General features: G+C 38.4%; 1 protein-coding gene across 1 annotated transcript in view; it reads left to right on the plus strand.

Annotated features, from left to right (window-relative positions):
* Nucleotides 1–834: 834 nt before the first annotated feature.
* Nucleotides 835–24,312, plus strand: part of COL8A1 (collagen type VIII alpha 1 chain) — a 132,228-nt gene continuing 108,750 nt past the window's right edge. The window contains exon 1 of the mRNA XM_020784999.3: nucleotides 835–1,017. The gene's annotated coding sequence lies outside the window, so the exon portion shown is untranslated. The remainder of the gene's footprint in view (nucleotides 1,018–24,312) is intronic.

Raw genomic sequence — 24,312 nt, forward strand, 5'->3', positions numbered from 1 at the left:
TGGGAAGAGAGGGAAGGGTGTATAAACCTGAGGGAAAGTTAAGCTTATTCTCACAACATTACAACATAGCATAGTGTTACATTCTATTTGTGATCACTGTGTGCAGACTGAAGAGTTAACACAATGACTGCAATCAATATTTAATATTCCCAATTTTAAAAGACCAAACCCCCCCCCAAAAAACCCCAACACCCCCCACCCTTCTTCCTTATGAGTATCTTTAAATCTGTGGCAACCACAGATCTCCTGTCACCTTACCATCACCACCATGATTGCTGACTCTCTCATCTTGCCCACCCTCCATCTTTCCCTTGCTTCCTTTGCACTGCTTGCCTTCCTGCTACATCACCTCTCCGGTGGCTCCCAAGTTAGGTTGGCCTGATGTCCAGATTCTGAGGACTCCTGGCATAACCCATCCATAGGGCCTGCTCTGAAGATACCTCAGAGCTGAGCATCAGCGGCCAGCCCATCTTGGTAGACCAAAGCTTTTGCAGGGCAAGAAGGGAGGCCCTCAGCTAAGAGGAGAAGGGCACAGTTTGCCATTCATGATGCTTCACCACCTGAGGCTTCACTCACTTCACTTAATGAATAGGCCAATCTTGCCTTAAACATAGGAAGATCTGTTCTGTTCTCTGGTGGCAGTCTCCCAAAAATAAAATAAGCGGGGGGGGGGGGACACACGCTGGTCATCATTAAAACTATACACTGTATGAATTGTGGAGTAAAAAAGGAGTCATGATTCCCATAACATCTTGGGTAATAAAACTAACTGAAGCAGGATGGTGCCATTGTTGTCCCTGAGTGGCAAGTACTCTCCCTGCTGCCAAGCCCTGAAGGACAGAAGTGCCTCAGTGCTAGTGGCCTCTGGCTACTGCCTCCCTTGCTCCCTGCCCACCTACTATGAACAGCAGCTCCTCCCACCTGATCATAAAAGCCAACTGCATGCTACCGGCAGCTGATCAGAGCACTTTCTCGGTCTTCAAGTGATCTCTTCCCTTTGGATCTTTCCTACTCAAGGTAAGAAAGTTTCTTTTGCAAATCTGTCAGCTGCATCCAGATGTTTTGTGGTATGCCATCTCTCCTGCTGCCCTTTTGGGGGGGGGTGCTGCTCAGTGAGTGGGGTCTCTTCAACTGGCAAGATGCAAGTTGTTGTTCTAACAGTGAAAGAAGATGGATTAAATGACTGGGAAATATGTAACATCTGTGCCTGCAAAAAGGCTATTTTTTTTTCCTTTCAGGAATCATAATAATGTTTTTAAAGCCTGGAAATGTTATTTAACATTTTAAAATTTTGTTTGGTATCTCAGCGAGAGAAACCTACTTAAAGTCATCTGTAAAAAATGTGCACTTTAAAGAAGGCTAAAGATTTCTCTTAACACTAGGAAAGGCCCTGCCTGTGGTCAGTTTTGTGAAACCCTCAGCATAACTTTTGGGAAGGGCACCCTCTGCACTTTTTATTGCTTTGTAAATACGGCATGCTTGGATTGTTGCCTTGGTCGAGGGACGCTAATCAGGTGGATGTTTGACAGTGGGGAAAAAAATCATCAAGCTGGGAACCTTGAGAATGTACCTCAAGAGCAAAACTTCTATTTCCTGAAATTCTGGAACATAATATAGCAAATCCTTGTGTGGGTAAATTACATTAGATTTCCCTGTGACACCATACCGGCACAGATCTTCCTCCTTCTCTCTGTGTCTCAAGAAACCTTTGAGGATGAAACTTAACAGTGAGACAGTTATGTTTATATATACTAGCCTCAATATTACGAGCACTGGCATTGAATCAGAGGCAAACGCTTCTTTTGGAAGCATTTCCTAACTCTAACTCCCTCATTATCTGCCCTTTCTTTGCAGAAGTGCATCCGATTTAGGAAGGAAAATTTCTCCCATGTCAAGTGAGCCAAAGCATTTAACCACATAGTTACCTTTTTAAAGGAATTCCATCATACAAATCCTAATCCAAGAATGCCTGCACAGTGTTCGGAAATACAAGTGGTCAGGAATTAATACGCTGTAAGCAGTAGCTGCTAACTGTACACAAGGGGCGGAGGGGGTGTGTGGATAGGCTGCCTTGCTTGATACATTAACATTTCTGCATTCCTTAAAGTAGATCTGTGTCATTCTGTTCCTTTTCAGAGCAATGCCTTTGCTTTTATAGAATATGATTTTATAAAGCCTCTCTGTAAAGGCAACGTGATAGCTTTGTACTGGGTGGAATGCCACAAACTCACGGTTGCTGTAACTGAGACGTGTGTTTGATATAGCACGCATTGCAATTTGGGGGAAAAAATACAGTAAGCGTCTGAAATTTTATATCATAGTAGCAAGGGAAATAAATCCAACCAGAAGTTACATAAGTGTCTGATGTCCTCTGAAATTGCTATTAAAGTACAGAACATTTTGCTAAGCTTCATGCTTAAAGTTGGAGAGGAGGAAAAAAAATCAGTTTTTTTCTTTTCCTGGAAAACAAACGTTGAATACTTTTTTTTCAAAGTACCCCCCCCACACTGGTATTTTAGCACTGTTAATTATTTTAATAGCTATTTGCTGTTACGCTTAACACACAACCCTCTTCAAAACTCTAATGACTATAATTTAAGGAATGCACTTGCTGAAGGATTTGGGTTAAAATAACCAAATATTTCTGAAAATATACTTCAAGCGGTATTCCTAGCAGAGATCCTTCACGAAATGGGTTTAACACAGAAGTAGCCATACATGAGAGGCTTTTGTGAAATGAGGTTTCCAACCCCCCCCCCCCCTTTTCAAAATGTTAGCATTTCATGGCACATTCTTACACTGGAAAGAATATTCTCAACACAAGCTAACTGTCCTGCTTGCGATTTTTCTTCACTTTAAAAATAGGTCAAGAGTTCAGTTAAGTATCTGCTCATACTGTTTCACTGGCTAAAGAAAATTAAGCATAGAGGTGGGAAAAATACTTTTCCACATCACGTCTTCCAGGATAGTCCCGTTCTCATGGCCAGTGGCTGACTAGTGACATCACAGGTGGGAACAAAAAAAATTCTGAAGTGTTCTTTTGTAAATCAAGATCATATAGTTGTAAATTTTTGCATTTTAAGGCGCTTCCCCTCTCCAAAATACCCTATAGAAGCATTTGTATTTTGTTAACTTTTCAGCCATGTTTGTTTGTTAATGTGGACAATGATGGGGGGAACAACCCAACCCTGGTCTTTTTCCTCTCTTCCAGAAACAAAAAAATCTCACAGAGTTGGATATTTTCTTTGATGGGTCGTCTTATTTATTTTTTATTTATTTAATTTATATCCCACCTATCTGAATCACATAGGACCACTCTTGTTGGTTTGAGACAATACTTTTTCATTGATGATGAGAAAAAATTTCTAGTGTTCATTACATCAGTAGGCTGCGCTGACTGAGGTATTGTGGATAGTCCAGAAAAGTAACTTTTCTCATCTCTGATGGTGCATCATAAAAACAAAAACAAGACACATGAGATAGATAGTAATTCACAAAAGTTCACACTGAAATAAACCTCAGTCTTTAAGGCACCACAAATTGTTTTCCTTTTTACCTGTTATGCTGTAACAGACTAACACAGCTTCCCTCTGAAAACGGGTAAACTCTAGAAAGGGTTATATATCACTAAAAGCACTTTGGGGGGCTTGTTAGCAACATCTGGTCAGTCTCATTAGGCAAAGCCTGCAGAAGTAATACGAAATTGTCCCATCTTTCTGTGAAACTATAGGATGCTGTGTGGTTAGTCCATAAGGTGACAATAATGTGGCATGGGGATACTCCTGGTGAAATCTGGATTTTTCTTAGGAACAATTAGTTCCACTCAACAAAATTTGGTTTTTCTGGATCCACCATATCTACTGTGGCTTTTTATGACACCTGCTGTAAGATCCTCTGAACATCTGTGGGTAGAGAGTAATGGCAAAATCTGGGTGTCCTGACTTATACTGGCAGAAGCATTTTCTACTAAGCTAGAGCCACCGCTGGATGTAGTCCATGTTCCATTGTACAATACTTTTGTACTCAAACAGAATGTTAATGCCTCTTGCATAAGAGAGCATTCTCTGTTCAGACCATTTCCCTCTGACCTTCCCTCCTATACTCTCCAAATGTCCTAATAAGCAGAATGGTAGTGCTTTGATTTTCCTGAGAATTCAGAGAAAAGTTGGCAGTTTGTTTTATTTCATTGTGCTGTGTAAGAACTGATTTTAACATTTCCTTCTCCTCTGTTCAGCACACCATGCAGTTTACTCATGGGGTGAATCCAACTTTCAAATTAATTTCAGAATGACCGCTTTATTATTTGTTATGAGCTGTCCTCAATTCTACCTGTAAATGGATGCGTTTTGCATAAGATGACTTGGGTACAACTTCCTGATAGATATTCTCATAAATACTTAAGAGTCCCGCTGAATCAGCACAAAGGCCCATGTAGCCTCATGGTCTGTTCCCACAGTGGTCACCCAGGTGGAAAGCCCACAGGAGCAAGGCAAGAGTGCAAATAGCACCCTACCGCTCATGTTTCCAAGTGACTGGTATTCAGAGACATACTCCTAGCAGAATGTTATATGCTAAGCTCTGTAACACTTTTTATGTAGCAATTCATTTCTCTCAGTGTTTACTCTATAACAATTGTGTAATTGTTATTTTAAATTTCATTGACATAAACAAAAGATGACTTCAGTTTTATTGAAAAAGATCCCTTTGGTTTTATTCCAGCTTTCCATCTAATAAATGCTTCCTCCATCACAAGGGCTCAGTCGGATAGACCATTGAACTGGTGCTTGGAAAAGAATTCCCTAGCATTCTGGGATTTGAAGTTTGATAAAACGTCTGGCCTTGTCTTTCCAGACTCTATATTGAACTAATATTTAGAGGCACATTAATGAGTTATGGGTTTGTCATCAGCCTTCTCCTCCTTGAGCACAGCCATGAGAAGAAGCCTTTGTGTTTATTGAAGCAAGCTAACTTTAGATCGTGATTTATGAAATAACTCATTTCCCTAAACCATGATTCAGATTAACCTCACGTTGGGTTTGGTTGTACCAATAAACTGTGGGTAAATGAAGATATAAGTAAAAGACTCCATATCCTCTTTATGGAGATTCAGAGGAAGAGAGGGAGGGGGGCACATGAGCCCAAGACAGAATTCACATGTGTCACACTAAATCATAGTTCAGCTTTACCACTGAATTAGGCCATGTAGCCTTACTAATATCTGTGCGGAAGCAATGTTGTAGCCCTGGTATATTTCATTTAAGAATACTTACTTTTGAAAGCTTATTTGAAGATTTGTGGTCAGCAAGGAGTATTTCCCCAAGTAAGACAACTTAGTTGTAGGCTCCATAGTGTAGCTTGCCTAAGTCATCTTAATTTGCCATCTTTCTGTGTAGGCGCTGATGCTATGAGTTTCCTTTGCCAACTGTACTGCATGTCTGGAAGATTTCCTTGTCTACAGCCCTTCCTTCTTGTGAGGCATCTGTTCTTAGAATAAGAAGCAAAGGATCTCACTAGTATGCCTCTCTTCACCTCACTGAAGGTGTAAGCAAACATGGTTGGACTGTGTCTCTGTCGCAAGACAGCTTTCATAACATACTTTCATCCCCCCTCCCTTTTTTTTACTATTTCTTATGCAGACCTGCAGTCTGATAAGGTCTTACATGATACTTATAGGGGTTAGTTGACCAAATAATATAAACATTCTACTTGAAATCATCTGGCAGCTTGGCTGCATAAACTCATAGTTATGTGCATCAGCTTTACTGTCAGCACATTTGCCATGCTGCATTTGATTTGGCAATTTCCAGTGCATTCTTCTTCTGTGCTGGTTAATTGATTCAAAACATTTGACTCAAACGTTTGACTCTGGAGTGGGAAGCCCATTTGCCACTATAAGACTCATTAGAAAACCTTATGAATATTTGATGTTGTATATCTGTTAAGATCAACACCCAGAAAACAATGGGTGAAATCCTGTTGCACAGTTCCACATCTGCAACATGAAATTGTGGCAACAAAGTGAAATTCACTGCAGGACAGAGGTACTGTTCACAGTCGTGATGGAAGCCGTACAATTGATTGCATAATCTAATTGTGCACTGCTGGTTGGCTCGTCATAACAATTGTTATTTTTACATTGTTCATGTAGCACGGTCATTTATTATATATCTCTCCGCTAATTTATTTGGTTTTATTATAACATTTCTTCCTTCTGGAATCAGAGTGGCTGGCTCTGATAACATATGCAAGGCCCTTAGTGAAAAACATTATGTCCCTGCCATATTTGCCCTGGAGATTATTCAGAACTGAATTTTTTGTCGAAGACAAAAATTTGTTCATTTTTTATTTTAAAGATGTCTTTTGGGGAGTGTTATCTTAGACTGCCAGAAAGACGAACAAGTGACTGCCAGAAAGACGAACAAGTGGGCAAATCAATCCTGAACTCTCTCTAAAAGGAAAAATGTTGAATCTGAGCTTGTCTTACTTTGGGCACATCATGAAAAGGCAAGATTCTCTGGACAGTAATGCTGGGAAAGGTTGAAAGCAGCAGGAAAAGAAGACCAAATATGAGATGGATTCTCTTAGCTTCTAAGGCACGCTATTGGCTTAGATTTGCAAGAATTACACATAACAACAAGAATCCACATAAAACTGGGTACATTCATGAGTGGCCAATGGAACTAGAACGGTTCTGTAGCATTTTTCACTTAATTTGAGGTCCAGACTACTGTTACATGAACTGAGTCACTTCATTTTACAGTAATTAGACTTAGGTAGACTGACAAACTGAGCACTGTGGAAAATAAATACATTTTAAGTTGTAAAATATTTTTTACTCCACCTCTCTCCCAAAAAGATCCAAGGTAGCACTATTGGTATTGCATGGCAATAAAAGTGGATGAAAGATCAGTGAAGGAGAACATATACTGTACAAAGGCATATGAATCTTGAAATGTGGCTGTAAATCCACATTCCTACAAGGTCAGTTGATTTAAATTGGATGTTTGTATTAAACAAAACTACATCTCAGTCATTCTTAATGTGTTTGCTAAATGTTTTCTGTCTCTTGGGAAAAGATCTTCAGGGGCTGGTCCCTATGGAAGCTCTCTCTGCTTCTCATTTCAGCATCCTGGCAAGCAAGCATGCATAGAAGATGCTATACTGAGAAGTATAATTGCTGCTTAGACTCTTGTTGCTGCTGCTGCTGTAGCAGCTGCTTTTAGGCTATTAACCTTTTTGTTCAAAGTCTTCTCGGTTTGGACTTTGATTCCGTAACTTGACCATTCTGTACAGCAGAGGATTAAGGTGGGTGCCCTTTCAGTTTTTAGTAATTTCAACAAGAAAAAAATCCTGCAGCTCAGTTAAAGTCCCAGAGGCCTGCCGTATAAAACACTGTTTAAGAGAGCAGCACTTCATAGCGTGCAAATTCACGGTCTGTAATCAAAGAGAAAAGTGTGTTTGTATTTTCCTTCTTGTCAGAAGGTCAGTGCTCCTGCGCACAGGTACAGGGTGCCATCTGAAAGGGTATGTACGATACAAATGAACTATTTCAAACTGTAGATCAGTGAGCCTAACTACTTTTTGGATGAGAGTGCTGCACTCTGAAAAAAATGGAAGAATGTGGCTGATGTCAATTAAATTAAATTAAATTAATGTAGCATCATCTTATCCCAATGCTCTCTTTGGAAATCACTTGCTCTTTCTGTAAGGATGCCATAGAGCTCCATTGTGTGAGAGCAAGAAGGTTGTAGCCTTGAAATGAAGGGCACTAATGGCAAACATGTATTCCCTTGTACAGTGGTGCCTGGCTTGACAATGTTAATTCGTTCCAGCAAAATCGCTGTAGAGTGAAAACGTCAAACGAAATTTTAAAAAACGATTGAAACGCATTGAAAACCGTTCAATGTGTTCCAATGGGCTGAATACCTGCTCTCCCAACGAAGATCCTCCATATGGTGGCCATTTTGACACCTGTAAAGCGAGGATCCATCCTAGAAAACAGTGAGGGCCACTTTCTTCAGCCGGTGGCCATTTTGAAATCTGATGGTCAGCTGTTTGCTGATCATCGTAAAGCGAAAATCGGGTCCCGAAGCAGGGAACCGATCATAGCAAAGCGGAAAAACCCCATTTAAACCATCGTTTTGCGATCGCAAAAGCAATCGCAAAAAAACTAATCGTACAACGATTTCCTCGTTAAGCGAGGCACCACTGTATAACTTAATGTTCACTTTGTGTTGTTGCTTTTTTTTAAGCCAATAATTCTGCAAGCCCCCTATCCTTATCGGGCTTTAATCAACCTGCAGCACTTGGTTTCCAAGCTCACTTCCTCCACAAAGAAGCTCAAAAAAGAGCAGAAGAGAAAATTGGGATGCTTTTCAACTAGTCACAGTCAATTTGTTGGTTTGCGGTATGTTGTGCAATGCGCCATACTCAGAGCTGTTCAGAGAGACATACAAACACAAGATCCATTTTAACAATTATAATATATCATGGTATTAAGACATATAATTCATACACTATAACAGTGCAATTTATACAAAATATTTAAAAAGAAATTACTTCAACATCATTCAGTGGGTTGGTTTCAGATTTAAGTATGAGCATCTGGGCTGGTGTACATCAAATTTTATGCCCTCTCCTCCCCATGGCTGTGCTTCCAGTTTCTGGAAAATGCTATATAGCGAGTCTGGGGACCTTGCTAAAGGGTGTGGACTGTCATGGTGGCAGGAAGACTGATTCCTCAAAACTGGGCAAAGAAACCAATCAAGGAAAACACATGGGGGCAAAATTATAAAAATTGCTCCTAAGCCCTCTAGAGAGTACAAATGGTTTAAACGAGACAAGTAAAAATGAGGGGGCAGGGGGGATTTGGGGGGAGGGTCCTTCATGGCAGTCTATCCATCTCTAATTGATGCATATTCAGAAAAATATTCTTCTGTATCATGTTTGTGTCTCAGGGGCTAATCATGGAGAACAGATTTCAGATCTTTCCCCCAGCAGATCTGAACATCAGACCTGGCCTGAAATGCCAACTGGCAATTCAGGCAATGTGTTGCTCTAACAGTGGCGTGATCACTGCTGGCTCTCCAATGCTGTGCAGGTGAAGGTGATGGCTAGGAAACTGGTGTGATCATTTGCACTCTTCACATTCCCAAATTTTATCATGCTTATCAGTTCTAATGAACAGATGATGTTCTGTCGACTGTCTCATATTATCTAGCTCATGTTAACAATCAGACATGGTATGTCCGAGACCGACAGCCATCTTAACATTGTAGTTTATGGGAAAACATCCTGCCATTGCTTGGTGTTTGGTGAGTGGGCTGTCTCTGTATGTAGTTTATATGAAAGGGCAAAGGTTGGATTGGTAATTCCATAGGCCTGATACAGTGGTGCCTCACTAGACAGTTGCCCCACATGATAGTTTTTTCGCTAGACATTGACTTTTTGCGATCTCTATAGCGATTCGCGAAACAGTGATTCCTATAGGGAAATTTCACTGGACAATGTTTGGTCCCTGTTTCGCAAACCAATTTTCGCTAGACAACAATTTTGACAGCTCCCTCCACACTCGCAAAATGGGTGTTTTTGGGACCTAAGCTTCGCAAGACAGCTATTTAAACAGCTGATCGGCGGTTCACAAAGCGGCTTTCCTATGGCCAATCTTCGCTAGACAACGACGATTCTTCCCCACTGGAACGCATCAAACAGGTTTCAATGCATTCCAATGAGGAAATGCTTTTCGCTAGACAATGATTTTGCTAAACAGCAATTTCAGTGGAACGGATTATCATCATCTAGCGAGGCACTACTTGTGAGTGATAATTTTAACCAGTCAAATGGATTGATTTAAATGCGCAGGGAAAAAAACACATATTATGCTTTCCCACACTAGGACACTGCCTGCTTTACAAACTGTTCTGTTTACACATGCCACATTACATCAGTTTCAGTTGGGAATTACGGAAGGCAGGGAATATGCAAGATTCTTTTTGCCCTTTTTGCAAACTAAGGAATTGTTCATGGTGCAGTGTTTTGACTTGGTTACTTACATGCCCTGAATGTAGCTGTATTCATAACAGAGAGATCAAACAACAGTCTGAAGACTTAGCATCTTATTCAATACTAACTGAAACCAGTAGTAAATTGCAACTAGATTAGGCTCATTGAATCAGTGGAAATTTGGCAAATCAACTCCTCTGTAAGTTTTATTAATTCAGTGCAACTCTTGTTGCAACTATTCTGTCTTATTATTGGATTTAAGCCATAGAATCAGAAATTTGGAAGGGTTTGACTACCATCTAGTCTGACTACCATCTTGTAAGCCGCCTAGAGACCTTTGGGTAGTGTGGGCAGCATATACATTAAATAAATAAATACATAAATAAATAAACCCCTTGCCAATGCAGGAAACAGTGCATGCCTGACAGATGGCTACCTAACCTCTATTTAGAAATGTCTGACAAGAGTCTAGCACATTCCAAAGTAGTCAATTCCACTGTTAAACAACATTTACTATCAGAAAAATCCTACATAATCCATTGGTTTGTACCTTGCCCTTTAGAGTTCAATACCTTCTACATGACAGACCATCCAATATTTTAAATAATCTCTCATTTGTATCTGTTGCAGATTAAACATGCCCAGCTTCCTTATCTGCTCCAGTGCGTTGATATTCTTCTTAAACTCTGATTCCCAGAGCTGGACATGCATGCATCTGACCAAAGCAGAACAGGGTGGTTCAGTTATTTCTCTCCATCTGGATACTATATGTCTGTTGATGCAGCCTAGAAATGCATTAGCTCTGCTTTTTTGGCACTGCACCATACCATTTGACATGTTTAGTTCATGGTCTACCAAAATCCATAGGTCCCTTTCATATGTATTACTGCCAAGCTAAGCATCACACCTCTGATGCAATTGACCACAACTGAACAGAACTGCTTCAATCTGCTAATGTCACTTATTTGTAGATTCATCTGTCTGGCTACCTATCTATTTGAGTTAATCAAATAATCCTCAAGACAGTTAAAACAGAGAAGGTTTCTGAAAAGTGGTATCTTCTAGATTTTTTTGACCACAATTTTCTTAAGCTACAACCAGTAAAGCATTCTATAGATTGTAGCAGAAAATAAATGCTTCTGTTTGGAGAATGCCAGGTTCAAATTGTCCAGTTTCTTTGTTCGTTCTTCATGGATCTATATTGATTGTATTATGAATTTATTATTTTTCTTACAGAAATGTATTTGTGTTTCACTGCATATTTTTCAAAATGTACACATTTACTGAAGCGTGTCTGAGGGTAATTTTCAAATGTACTAAATATTTCTTGCTGCACAAACCACATCAGAATTGGAGCATTACTGCATTATTTGTTACTTTTTAGGAACCAGGTTTTTGTTATAATTGCTTCACTCACCCAAATAATTGAATTGTCTGCTATGAATATATTGGCTGGCCCTTATAGGCTGGCCAAGAAAATACTGTACATGGAGATACTCTCTGGTTCCCTCTAGTGTCCAGTTATTATACCTGGAAATATTTACAAAAATACTGAATTAAAAACCAAATATTTTCCTTGCCACTTAGGATTGATGAATGGTGTAAAACCTGAAAAATGTATGTCAAAACATTTTACATGATTCTACAAAGTATCATCTGAAAGTAACAAGGAAACATTGCTTGTTACTTTTAAAAATATAATATTGCCACTGTTTCTTACATTACTTTTATTGTAACTTTGTAACTACTTGTTATACTGATTGTCATCGGTAATTAGTTATTTTTTGGATTCTGATCAGTAGTTTATAAAAAGAGAGATTTCCAAATGCAAATTGTGTTTGGTCAGGCGCTTGATTCCAAGCATTGGAAACTGAATAAATGATTGATTGATTGATTGATTGATTGATTGATTGATTGATTGATTGATTGATTTGATTTGAATTCCGCCCATCTGGTCTATGCGACCACCAAGGTGCAAACCTAACACATTTGTCATCCAACCCCAGTTGGAGCCAAGTGTTCTTTTTGGCAGGGAGCTTGCTCTCTTGCCAATCTTTGAGGCCTCATTAATCCCTGTCTGCCATAAAATTCTTCCTGGCAAGCAAGTAAGTATTGCAACCTTCCTCTGTCCCCAGTTTGCTGGCCAATGGCAGATGTCAAAGTATGTTTTACTTCAACTTCAGGTTACGGTATGACCAGGGTTGATCTGGCCAAAGTAATGTACCACAAGTCCTTCCATCAACTAGGTAATTTTCACAATTTGAATTCATGTGCCTTAAAAAGAAAAAAAACTAGTATAGTATCTAAAATACAATCTCTAGCCTTGTTCACATAAGGACAGTATTGTTTCTCTGTATTTCTCTTGAGTGGTGTTTCAGGGCTGAAAGTGTTTCACATGAAGCAACAGGCAGAATCTCTGAATCTGGCTTGTTGTTTCTGAAATAAAGATCCACTTTCTCTTCTCCAACTTTGTAGGCGTAGTGAATGTTACATAGTGCTTACCGTTTTGTGAAATACAAGTGCCTAACAGTTTTTTTTAGTTCAGGTTTGAGAAACGTGTAACAAGTTATACATTGGTACCTCAGCTTGAGAACGTCCCTACACACAAACGATTCGAGTTAAGAACGGTTCCGTTCACAAAAAGTTGCTTCAATTTGAGAACGGAGCCTCGACTTAAGAACCACCCCCCCAAAAAAATTTCCTGCCCTTTTTTTGACCTTAGGTCAAAAGAAGAAGAAAAATTCACCCCCTAGTGGTAGATACGGATTAACTGGCTTTGCATTAGTTCCTATGGGAACTAATGCTTTGACTTAAGAACAGCGCCTCAACTTAAGAACGAAAAACAGCTGATACTGATTAATCGGTTTCCAATGCATTCGTATGGGAAATGGTGCTTCGACTTAAGAAGGTTTGACTTAAGAATGCAGTCCCAATACGGATTACGTTCTTAAGTCGAGGTACCACTGTATTTCAGATGTTACACCACAGTAAAGCAGAAGTACAACCTCTTGAAAGTCATACCTTAAAACAGGAGCCTTTTGAGAATTAAAGTTATTAAACTCACTGCTTTATTCTCCGACACAGGTGAAAGGAGCCACGTGGTGCAGCAGTGAAACTGCAGTATGCAGTTAAAACTCTGCTCAGACTCTAGTGCAGATTCAATGGATTCAAATACTGTAGCTGGTTTAAGATTGACTCGGCCTGTCATCTTTCCAAAATTAGTAAATCAATTCCCTAGCTTGTATGGGGGCGCTGGGGAATAATGTGTAGCCTATATAATTAAATTGTAAACTGCCCAGAGAGTGCTTTAAGCACTATGGTGTGTTATATAAACATAACAGGTCAGGAAATCTATTCAGTTCAGTGCCCTCAGGTTGCAATCAGAGGGCCTGGGAGCAAGATGAATTGAACTTTGGAAGATTTGATTCATTTTGCATTTTGCTATGACTTTATCAAATTATGCTTTCCAAATCAATATGCGATCCAGAATGCAGTTATCCAAGCAAACAAAAATGCATATGCAAGTTTGTATACTGGAGGAATGATGCACACAAGATGTGTATACTAGTAAAAATAACAAACAAAAAAGCTTTACATTAGAGAAAGCTGATTGCATCTTGTGCACATCATTAGTCAGTTTGCATAGAAAAAATGAATATGCTAGGAGAAATTCCTTTTTCTTAAAGTTGCTAACTGATGGAGAAATGGGATAGAATGAATGTAACAGCAGAAAAAGATGACACTGAAACTAACATGTCTCTCCACCCTTGGGATGTGTTACTACTTTGTCCCAGGGACCCCTTCAAGGAATTCACTGTTCTTTTCTGTTGATTTAAGTAGAAGAAATGAAAGCACATGCTTGATTCTCCCAAAGAAATTGGTGGGATTTTAAAAGTCCTTTTTTATTCTTTCCATACTGCATCCTGTCTTTTGCATCATTTATCTGGGTATTGGCATACATGTGTTGTATTGGGTATTGGAATACATGTGTCATGATACAATTCAAGCAAGACGCATTGAAAATCTGTTCCTACCTAGATATGATTGAATTATTTCAGCTGTTTGTTAGAAGTAAATACCAGTAATTTGCCATAGGCAGCAACGCCAAGAAGTAAAAAGTTGTTTATTAAAGAGCTGGAGTGAGCAAATTACTTGATGTTATTATTCACAGTCTGGTATGGGTGAATGGCATGAAGTCCAAAATCTTAGACTGACTGAGATTTCACTTCTTCACTAGAAGACTTTGATGATCTGCTGGATGATTCTTCTCATGGTGTCTTGAAACAGTTATCCGTTGAATGTTTTTTATAACAATATAGTATTTAGGGCTATCTTCAGCAAATGATTGTTGAGTCAAAACATTTTGTTTCAAGAAGTCAAAACTAAATGTCTTCAAAATGTCCAATTACATTAAGGCAGTTACACTTCCATAAAATAAAATAAAATAATGCTATAATGGAATGTTTCATGTCAAATAGTTCTGAAATTTCAGGTTTTTATAGCCAAGCAGAACCAGACCCATAATTCAGTTTCTCCCAGCTGAAAATAAATAAACAGTATAAAAGATGCAATTCCAGCTTGGAACAAAATATGTCTTCCTTAGCTTGTCTTACGAAAAATGCTACTGCTAGAATTCCATCAATTCTACAGAACGTCTTAAAATGTCGCAGTTGTTAATACAACACGCAAGAAGGATCTTGGAATTCTTGTAGAGCACTGATTCTTAACCTTTGTTACTCAGATGTTTTTGGACTGCAACTCCCAGAAGCTTTCACCATCAGTTCTGCTGGCTGGGGTTTCTGGGAGTTGCAGTTCAAAAACACCTGAGTAACAAAGGTTAAGAACCACTGTTGTAGAGCACAAGCCCAATATAAGCAAACAGAGTGATGTAGTTGCAAAAAAAGCAAATGCTTATTTAAGCTGCAATAATAGAAAATCAGTGAAGTACTCTTTCCCCTGAATTTGGGACTGGTTAGGGCTCATCTTCAGTACTGTACTATGTACAAACTGTACTTGAAGGAGGATACAGACAAACTGGAAGAGTTTCAGATGAGGACAAGAAGATGTTTGGGAAGTTGGAAACAAAGCTCTGTGAAAGAAGACTGGAAAAAACTGGGCATGTTTAGTCTTGGAGAAAGAAGGCTGAGAAGGGATATGATAGCAGTCTTCAAATACTTGAAAGGTAGTCATACAGAGGAGGAGCAGGATCTGTTCTCGGTCATTTCAGAGTGCAGAACACAATGGACTTAAGTCATAGGAAGTCAGATTTTGGTTGAAAATAAAGAATATATTCCTGTACCAAGTGACTTAGACTTAAATTAGAAGCAGAACTGCTCTCAACAGAAGTAAAAACAAAATAAAGCAAGTTGTTAATATGGAAATAAAATAAGAATTAAGAAAGATATTATTAAAATTGTGAAGAAAATAAATGTCTGGTGGAAAATACGGAAGTAATAATGTTAAATACTTACTGTTTTGCAAAAGAGATAATAGAAAGTTATTTCGGTTGTGTGCTAATATTGTGATAATTATTTACTTATTTTTATAATTTCTTTTTTAAATGCGGTAAAGCTTAAAAGTTAAAAAAATGAAAATCAAGAATATATTCCTATTAGAACAGTATAGGAATGGAACCATTTACCTAGGTAGGTGATGAGTGACACCACACTTCAAGAGAAAGTTAGACAGCCATCTGTTAGATATACTTTAACTTGGATTCTGTATTGAGCAGGGGCTGGATTTGATGGCCTTACAGTACCTTTCTAATTCTATTATTCTATGATTCAGTTATTCTATGAATTTGGTGAAATGCAGAAATATTCCTTACTGGCATTTAGAATGACAACTTTTTGAGTAATTTCACAGATTACAATTAGCCCAGGTGAGCTGCTAACTTATTTGTTTAGCTATATATATATTTCTAGTCTGGACACTTTAAGAATGACTCAGTTCAAATAATTCTAAATATATAAAAACGTAAAAATATAGCACCCTCTTCTTGTTCCTCTACTACTGGAGACTGAGCATCACCATAGCTGTTCTGATTTTCAGTATAGCATCTCTAAACAATGATGTGTTGCATCCAAACAACTCTCTTGGTTCCTTGACCTTTCTGCACATCTTCTATTTATTTTTACCTCAAATGATCAGTTGTAACAATGAGTACTTTAAGCTCTCATTATGCGGCAAATGTATTGTAACTTTCTGCACTTCATAAGCCTTACGGTTTCATAGTCTTTACTCATTTTCATTGGTTGCCTTCTCAGTCCAAGAAATTCTTTGCATCCTGTGATAAATCCACAACTCAAATATTTCTATTGTTTTTACAGTTGCCTGTGTTAAAAATGCAGCATTCTGTGCCATGAAGTAGAACTGAGAATACATAGCACGTACAATGCACATCATAATACAGAATAATTTACTGTTTTTAGCTTTCAATATTGTCTTTTTTATTGATGTAAGCCACCTTGAGTCTTTTTTTAGAGAAAGGTGGGGTAAAAATGTTTTAAATAAATAAAGAAAATGATTTATCAAACTCAATTTTAAATGTCTGTCACATATGATGTTCTTCACTCATACATCACCACAGATTAAATTGTGAGATATTATTTTAGAGTTGCTTTTAATGTTATTCATTTAGGCAATTTATAGACCATATACTATACAGGATGCCATCCCATCAGGCTTTGAGCATTGTCCAAGTTGAGAGTCACAGTAATTTCAACAGGCTGGAATTGGCTTTGCCTAGACACACCCATAGTGAGGATTTGAAGTAATCACTCAAAATGTTGTTCAGTTCTGATCAAAGATGTGAAAAGTAATTTCTATGGATTATAGCTCTCATAGTATCCCAGCTGATCATGCTGGCTGGGGTATCCTAGACCAAAAACATAGTGTTTCCCATTTCTGGTTCTAATGAGTTGGAAAGTAAAAGAGATAGATTAAGTAACAGATATGTTGAATGCATCCAGCCCTCTTGTTAAATAATCAACTGCCCTGTTTTCTACTTCTGTCTGCTGTCTGGGTGGCCCACAGCTACAAAGCTAAGGCTGCAAACTTTATTCTCACTGTTACAAGGGCAGAATAAGCTGATGAGTTTTATGTATGTGCATCTGTGTGGGTCATTCATAACACCCTCTTCTCCATAACTGCACAGAATTCAACAAGGGAACACATTTATGACAGAAAAGGGTTACTGAAGGCTAAAAACATTTTGCCAGTGCATGAGATCCTAGCCAATGGGTTAATCAGATATGCTATGGCATTCACAATGGAATTTGAAAGTAAATAGTTCCAATGAAGTTGTAACTTGTAATTAATTTATTTTTTTCTAATAATGACCGTGTGGCTACCTTACATTAAATCTGATTGGTGGAGGAAGATCATATTTTTAATTATTTTTTATTTTTATTAATTGTTTTTATTATTGTTTGTATTATATTGGAAGCTGCTCAGAGCGGTCGCATAGACCAGATGGGTGGGATACAAATCAAATCAAATCAAATCAAATCAATCAATCAAATCAATCAAATCAATCAATCAATCAATCAATCAATCAATCAATCAATCAATCAATCAATATTATTGAAATGTATGTATGTGATGTACCTTGCACTGCTGAATGAAAAGTATTCAGATCTTTCACAAAGTAATTGGAAGTAAGTAATTTTAGAAGAGGTAGCCGTGTCCGTCTCTGCTAGCATTTTAATGTGAGCTTTCATGGACAATTGAGGAAGTGGACTTGTCCACAAACGCTCACATCAGAATATAGCAGTTTGTCTTTAGGTGCCATGAGGTTTTTGTTTTCTTTCTTTCTTTCTTTTTTATTTTCTTTTTGCATGTTATGAAAGTAAGCATTTTCATTACTGGTGAGAAATTTTAATTTTTAAGAATTTTAAAAATTGCAATCAAAAACTACTTTGAGCGTAACAATAACTTTGGAAGGTCCAGTTCACAATCCTGCTCCTTCCATTTCGACAGACAGTGTGAAATAATTTACTGTGTAATTCACCATTTACCACTAGTTGGTTAACATCGTTGTATTATGCCTACTATGTGTGTAAACGTTTAGCTTTGAATTTATAGAAGATCAGCTTCTGCATTATACTTGGTCCCTTAGATCTTGGCTTCTGCTGTCTGTGTTGGCAGCTGTAGTGCAGTGCATGGATCCTTTCAGCAAGCTACTCATAATGATTCCTTGATCTCTCTCTTGAGAGGTAGCAGCTAATTTTGAGCTTATTACTGAACAAGAATAACTGGCGGACATAGGCTGGTGGCAGAATACTTTCCCTTTCTAGTCTGACTTGTCATTTAATTGCCCAAGTTTAGGGATGATACCAGAAACATATGGTAATAATAGTAGGATCAGTAATATGTGATGCCAAATATATTTTATGTTACATTTGTAAAGGCATAATGTTTAAGGTCTGGGAGGAAATCAGGGAAACATTTGCAGGGAAAAGCTAATTTAGAATCTTTATTCATCCATTTTCTAAAATATATTGTGGCTGAAGTCTAATAGTAAGTTGCAACTAGAGTAAATTCATTGAATTAGTGGAGACACCTGCATATGCTCCATTTCTGGTCTCCAAGATCTATTGAATGAATCGGACTTTTGTAAACATTGACTTATCATTCAGCAGCTACATAGATCTGCTGTAGTTGGGACTAGCAGTGGGATTTTGGCCATTGTATATTAGGATAGACATCCATGCCCCAAAACAGGAAGCAAGATTTATTTTCCCTATGGAGCTGGCAGATACCATATTTTTGATTTCTAAAATTGATACTGTAGCCACTCACAAAGAAATATGCAGTTTAGTGTATTTCTTTCCCATGAGTCATGGGAACAGCATATGGTTGCTCTCACTTAGCTTTCCCTAATGTGATATTTTGGGCTATAATTGCCACTATCCCCAAACATTATGGTTACTGTGGCTCTATATTTTGCAAGAGCTCCAGGGTGGGCTGGCTGGGGTAGCGTGTTGCTGTAATCAAGTAAATTGTGATGCGTATGTTTGTGTGATATGATTCGGTGTCATCTAATTGAATTAACAATTATCTCTTGCTTCTGAAAACAGTCCTCATATTTTTTTTTGTTTATAGTGAGAAAAACAGCTCTGTTATAATTAATAAGTAATGATAACAAAAGGCTATCTTATACAGTTGGTAACATGTATGAAATTACATCCAAGACCACATGTTTATTCATTGGCTTGATTTATAGTCTAGCGATTTGCCACCAAGACTAAAGGCAGTTTTCCTTATGGAAGCACGAACCAGTAATTGAATGCTGGCCAATATGTCTATATGCGTACATTAAAGTCATAATACTTAAGGATAAAGAAAATAGTGCAGAAACTCCAGCAAGTTCAAAATGCAGCAGCCAGACTAATTTAGGGGATTAATACATTTTATCTCATATCCCCAGTTTTGGCTTGCCTACACTGGCTTCCTGTAGTTTCCATGTCCAATTTAAGGTCCTGGTGCTGACCAGTAAAGCCCTTAACAGTTTAGGTTTTTGATATTTGTCATAACATCTCACCCAGAAATCAGTTGCCCATTTTATACACTCCTCAGTTTAGGGTGGACACACCAAAAGAGGACAAAAAGATGACAATAAGAAATTGGGCCTTCTCAGTGATGGCCCCTACTCTGTGGGAAAAACTTCCATCTGAGGTGTGCCAGGCTCTGTACCCACTGACTTTTAAGAAACTATTAAAGAAATCAGCTTTCAAAAACATATCCCCTGCTGTTATAATCTTTTAACTTTTTAAAATTAAGGATTTTTTTTAATGTGTTGGTCGTCATATTGTTTGGCTTTGTATGTGGGTCATGTTTGCGGGTGAGCATGGGGGAAGTGGAGGGTTCACTGGTCTGTTTTGTAAACTGCCAAGAGTAATGGATATCTCTAAGTAGAGCATTACACAAGTTAAATAAATAAATAGATAATGAATGAATGAATGAATGAATGAATGAATGAATGAATGAATGAATGAATGAATGAATGAATGAATGAACGCACAGCTTTTATCAGATCTTGGCAGTCTTTTTTTTTACAAGGGAAAAAACTCTAACCAGCATGACCAGTGGCCATGTTTGCAGTCCGTGGAAGTCATAGATTATTTATTTATTTGTCTTTTTTCGTTCAAAAAAAGTTTACATCTTGAATTCTGTTCTCCAACAAATCTTCTAAGTTGGAAGAAGTCAAATTAGAAGGACATAAATTGACATTTTCCACTAGCAGATTTAACTGCAGTGCATAGCTAGAGACGGTTTTTAGCTACATTTATTTCAACTCAACTTTAGAACAGTTAAGCCAGCGCCTTCCCCTGGCATCCTATTCTTATAAAGCACATTCTTTTAAAAAATGAAAGAAATAACTCACTGTTCATTTCCACTTGGCTAGTGGATGAAATGGACCATAGCTGTGTTCACATTGTTTGCTGCAGAAAATGCTAATTTGGACTTTAAGACTAAATCACTCGTGTTTTGGCTGTTCCAGAAATGCTCTTACTTGTCAATGCATGCTGGAAAAACAACCCCAAAGCAATATTTGAAAGAAAGCTTTCCAAAACAGTTCAGGCCAGAGCTGGTTCTTTGGTTTTTTGTAAGTAATAAATCATATCTGTGGCTTCAAAGGGGCCAGGACCGCAAACCCCCAAAAGAAACACTTGGACTCATCAAAGGATTCTGAGCTCTCCATTAAATATTATAGCTTTGTTCAGGCCTGTTGAAAAACACACGGACCTCTTCAATAGAATGGATTCCCTAAGGAGATGCAGTGCATTGGTCAGAGGAGGTGTGATTTTTTTCTCAGACCCTTCCCAGTGTGAATCTCCATTGGGTTGGGTGGAATTTTGCCAGCCTATCGCTGCTGTCTTTCAGTGTAAATCAGGAAGGTTTTTTTCCCCCTGCTTCTCATGATAGTTATCCACTATTTTTGACTAATTGCAGACTACTTCAATAGCATTATCTCAGCCATTTACTGTATCTTCTTTAGTAAACACGGTGAGGCATAAACTGCATGCACATAAATGCTGCATCGATTGAATTTCTCCACAGTCACGGAAAATTTGTTCTGTATCCATGTAGCCCCATTTTATTTGGTTATTCTTTGATCTCCCTACTTCTCTTCAAAGTCTATTAAGTGACTTCCAGATGGTTCAGTCAGAATCTTGTCCTAGTGGAAGACAGTCTGGCATTCACTAATTTGGCAAAGTGTGCTGTTTTGTGTTTATTTGTTTTCCCCTCTCCATTTGTTTAGATCAGCCTCATCTGGTTTAATATTTAGAGCTTGAGATATGGGCAGAAATGGCCTCAAAGGTTTTCCCCTGGACTGTCAAGGAAAGATCATAATCACAGATGAAACTCTTGGAGTGTGAGAACATCGGTTCATCATTTGCGTAAATGTTAAAATGTTATGGTTCCAGAACACTACCCTGTGGGTGACTGTTCCTTTGATTTCTCCAGTGGTTGTTCCTCCATTGAAATTCAAGAAATAATCTCCAGTTTTGAAGTGGAATGGTAACTATTTCTGTTAGTCCACAATTCTGTAAGGAAATAGAGCTTTTTGAGCAGCAATTGATGGTGGACAGTATTCTGTCCATATGCTGCTATAAGGTCAACAAATGCTGCCCTAGTTATTTTATGGGTTTCAAAACCATCTTCTGTGTGTTAGGTTAGATTTAAGATGTGAGCCATATAACTCTTGCCAGGTCTAAAGCCTGCTTGTTCTGGAACTAACAGAGGTTCAATTTTAGGGGTTTGATTAAAATTCAGCTATCAGTGGCATAGTGGCAAGACTGCCCTGTATCTTTTGAGGTCTGATGGTTCTTTGCCTGGTTTTTACTTTGTCTTTGGCCATATTTATGGATTTTGCTCATTCAGCAGTTATTAAAGAGTTGAAGAAGTCATTTCTTTTTGTCTTGCTCAAAATATTTAATTTATTCAATTCAGGTATTGTTGAGTCCCACCGCTTTGCCATTCCTACATCTTCTTATGGCTTCCTCTTAGTTCCGCCAATGAGAAGGCAGTAGAAAGTTCATTGAATTTGCTCATAATATCCCTTTGATGTTTTATTTCTATTATCTGTTGTTTTCTCTTCCCTGCCAGGAGACGTTGGTGCACTATTTGGTTGTGGGTTATATTTGCATACTGTGTCCTTTCAGTTGGATAGTTGTTCAATCTTTTCAGTAGTCTCCTTGCTTTCTGGCTGTTCCTTGTATGTCAGGCTCTGCTATACTCTCTATCCAGTGAGTTCTTTTTGTTTCTGCAAAGGCAGAGATCAAATTTCTCCCGGCTTTATTGTATAAATCACTAAAAGGATTTTCTTTGAAGTGTGAAATATAATCCAAGGATTGGGCATGCGTTTCTGGAGTGAAACTAGGATGTAGTTGGTCTGGCACTTTATTGGAATGGAGGCATAAGAACATTTCAAAATGGAAGTTACAAAGTGATTCTAGTTCTCTTGTTGAGGGCCAATCTGAAGCACTGCTGTGTGTAGCATTGTTGTAAACTTTTCCCAGTTGGTGTAGATTGAAGTTGGATGTCTGAATATATCTAACACAGAATGGATTTGTTCTGATTGTTTGGGACTGGATTTCCTATGGTTTAATGAGCTACAGGTTCACTAACAAAAATTAAATTTGATTGTCACCTCTGTGCCACCTACCACTGTTAAATGAACTGGGTAGTTTAGGATCATGTATAAGGCACACTGAATGGGATTTCACCCATTTTATAACATCGTCACCATTTTCATCATCATGTCGCTATGGCTGCTGAAATCTCCAACTACGAAATGAATGTTTTGGTTTTCTGTATTATATGGCATTTTAAAGCAGGATGGTACATTATATTAAGTGGTTTATAAATTGATATTACTACACATGCAGCCAATTCAACCATCAAGAGTTTTATGTTGTTCTCTCCAGTATAGGCCATTGAGAGGACTATAATACAGATCCCCATGATATGGGATGGATGAAGAGCCGTGGTTTGGTATTACATCTCAACCAGCTTTGTGTGTTGAATGCATGTCAGCATGTTATGTTGGATTTGAATTTACAGTGGACCCTCGACTTACAGACGGCTCGACTTACAGACTCTTCGAGTTACAGACTTCTCTGGCCGCAAAATTTAGATTCGACTTGCAGCCAGAGAATCGACCTGCAGACCAGAAAAAAAAAACCAAAATGGAACAAAAATAGAATAAAAACCTCTGGTTACGGGATTAATCGGTTTTCAATGCATTGTAGGTCAATAGAGATTCAACCTACAGGCTTTTCGACTTGCAGCCACCGTTCCAATACGGATTAATTCTGTAAGTAGAGGGTCCACTGTATCTGAATTTGACCTGCAAAACTTAGCCAGTAGGAAGGGAAAGAAAACTAAACAAAATCTTGAAGAGTTATCATATGGAAAAAATGATTGCTGTTTGTACTAGGTAGGCATCTAATATAATAACAGCTGAAGAAATATTCAAAGAATGGAGAGATAGTGCAAGCGTTAAATGTGACACCACAAGCATCAAGCGTGTGACTAGCAGCTGGTCTCAGAAATGAGAGCTGTATCTCAGTATAATCAAACTGCCAGTTACTTTTGTTCCAGTGGGGGTGGAATAGGACCACAGGTCTAACCTACAGATTTCCTGGCTGGAGTGGCTCACGCCACTAGTGAAGCAGAGCATCAGTGCTGCAATGGTTACCCTAGAGTCACTCTAGAAAGAGTAAGCGAATAGGCCTGTAGATTTTTTGAAAGTTGCTGTGAATGGTCATATGATTTTTTTTGCCAGAACTTTTTTTTTGCACTAAAAGTTATTGTTTTGGATTATAGTGCCACTGGCCGTGCTTGTGGGGAGAGAGGTCTGAGACTTTTAGCCCCCGAGAAAAGGAATGTTCCAAGCTCTGTTTTGCCTATAGTGTGGAGGCTGCTACGTTGCATTGGTCCCATTGTAGAGAGTGCAGAGAAATTGAGAAATGAATGTCTGTGATTTACAGTCCAGCGGTGGTGGTATTATCCTTCTTTTTATGAGGTTTGCACACCCTTGAGAAGATTTGCCCCCGCACAAGAAGCTGAGCATTCTGGAGAATCCTAGCCTCAACCACTTGGCTGAGGTCTTCGGAAAACTTTACCAACTTCAGAGACATAAACCAGATCCGTTAATTCCTATCCTACTGCCTTGACCACAAGTCTACACTTGTTCCTTAGAAAGAAGTGGAAAGGCCAGACATGGGCAAGCAGTGAACTGCCAGAAAAAATTGCAGATATCTGAACTTGCCAAGAAAAAGCACAGATGCCCGTAGGTAA

This window comes from Pogona vitticeps, chromosome 3, assembly GCF_051106095.1.
Source record: "Pogona vitticeps strain Pit_001003342236 chromosome 3, PviZW2.1, whole genome shotgun sequence".
Classification (NCBI taxonomy): Eukaryota; Metazoa; Chordata; class Lepidosauria; order Squamata; family Agamidae; genus Pogona; species Pogona vitticeps.